At 41.8% G+C, this 2,169-nt stretch overlaps 1 non-coding gene across 1 annotated transcript; it reads right to left on the bottom strand.

Annotated features, from left to right (window-relative positions):
• Positions 1–1,680: 1,680 nt before the first annotated feature.
• LOC115072421 lies at positions 1,681–1,840 on the bottom strand. Its single transcript, XR_003851484.1, has one exon. It is a non-coding gene; the product is annotated as a U1 spliceosomal RNA (small nuclear RNA).
• Positions 1,841–2,169: the final 329 nt, after the last annotated feature.

Here is a 2,169-nt window from a genome sequence, read left to right as displayed (position 1 = left end):
ACATGCAACATACAACTCTCTCTTGGCTGGTACTACTCCCTATATTCAGCTCTCCTTGGCAGATATCTCATGACTCTGGGCCCTGGCATCTCCAGCCTCTTGGGATATCCACTGCCAACCAAACGTCACATAATGGCTTCCCCAGGCTTCTTGGCCTGTCAGGGCCTTCTTTATTCAGGAGTTTCCTTGCTGCTCACTGCCTGGTCTCCACCACTCTCTGAAACCATGAGAGGAAGAACCGATGACCCCCTGACTCTTGCTTTCTTCATTCCTCAAAAGCCCATATCATGTGGACACTGCCAAGTTCAGGTGGGATTGAGCCTGGCCCACTTTATCACATTACCAGAAGCTGCTTGATTATGTTGTCCTTTTAAAGTAGAAGAAAGCTGCCTAGTCTTTCCCTTTCATAAGCTTAGAAGGGTGGGGTCTTGCCCTGAGGGTACCCTTTCCACCTGAGTGCAAACCTGGAGGTCTCTCATTAATGGCTCTAACCCCCTTATCAAAGAGATCCTCTCCTTCAGCACATACCTTGGCTCCAACATTATTAAGCTTCCTAGTTCTCTTTTTCAATCCAAACTGTACATTCTATATTTTTTTCTGCCCCACTTGCTCTTTGTTATTGTAGATCTTCATAATGTTCATCATTAATAATCATACCACTGATTCTATGTTAAGCTACCTTGAAATTCCTCCACCAAAGAAATTAATCCATTAGTTTTCAACTTAGCCTCAGGCAAGTTGTGGGCAGATGCCAGAAGCTTTGTCAAAATATCCCAGTTGCTGTATAAGTCCCTGTTTCCTCTGGAACTACTTTGCTCTTGTACTACTTTCTTCTTGACCCCTCCAAGAATGGCTCTGTTTACAGAATTCAACCACTTTTCTAGTCCAAACTTCCAGTCTTCTACAGTCCTCCCAAAACCCACATGCACATTTTCTTCACAGCAACACCCACATCTGATATCAACTATTTTTTTCGTCTTTTTGAAATAAAGTCTCCCTGTAGTCCCAACTGGCCTGGAACTCACTATGTAGACCAGGCTAGCCTTAAACTTAAAGACATCCACCTACCTTTGCCTCCCAATTGCTGGGATCAAAGGCATGCACCACCATGCCTGACCTGATAGCAACTTCTGCACTAGTTACTTCTCTGTTGTTGTGGTAAAACACCATGACCAGGAAATTTGTAGAAGAGTTTTATTTGGCTTACAGTTCCAGAGGGAGAGTCCATAATGGCAGAGAAGGCATAGCACCAGAGGGAGTCAGAGCAGAAACTTGGGTATTCATGTCTTCAAGCAGGTTCAGAAAGCAGAGAGCCTGACTTGAAGTAGGCAAAAAATGTACTCTCAAAGCCTGTCCTCAGTGATGTGCTTCCTCCGGCATTGCCACACCTCCTAAAGATTCCCTGACCCTTCCCAAACAGTACTACAAACTGGGGACCAAGTGCCCAAATACTTGGAGCACATGGGGGACATTCTCATTCAATCCACCACAAACAAGCATAATAAAACTAGCCTTACAAAAAAAGTTATAAAAATTAAGCAACCCATGAAGGTGTTTGGCAACTAGAGTAATTTATGTATGTTTTGATTCTATTGAATGAGAGAAATAGAGTGGAGAATAAGAGGAAGAACTTTTACAGAAGTATTTTCTTTTTTAAAAAAATTATTTATATTTTTTCCAGTGGAGAATGCAAACACAGTCCCCAACTACCACAAATTATGTAGTCCAGTTTCCCACATTTCGGGAAATCACATGGGTCAGCACATCCAGAGTGTAATAGATAAGCCTCCCCTGGGAATCCACCTTCGTGATCATGGTATGTTCCCTGCCAGGCAACTAGTAAAGGAGTGTTTTCTTATATAACTAGATTGAGCTTAGACGTTTTACTCCTTGAAACATAATGCCTAGTTTTAACTCTTTAAGTCATATTAAGTCACATTTTTCACCCAACTATGTATACTTTCAAACTTTAAAAACGGACCAACTTCTGTCCAGAGTGTAAGAAATCCATAACAAGTCCTGCTATTTAATAAGAGCCCTGGCACTAGTAAATGGGTAGGAATCTAGAATTGACTCTGTGGCTTTCTGTCCTTTACCCATGATACCATGTCAAACAAAGCCTTATCTATGTTTAAGGAGTCTGTTTATTAAACTTGATAGCTATTTATG

This window comes from Nannospalax galili, unplaced genomic scaffold (assembly GCF_000622305.1).
Source record: "Nannospalax galili isolate Female #2095 unplaced genomic scaffold, S.galili_v1.0 scaffold380, whole genome shotgun sequence".
In the NCBI taxonomy this organism is placed as follows: Eukaryota; Metazoa; Chordata; class Mammalia; order Rodentia; family Spalacidae; genus Nannospalax; species Nannospalax galili.
The sequence above is the reverse complement of the archived record's forward strand: the minus strand, read 5'-3'. Positions and strand labels throughout refer to the sequence as shown.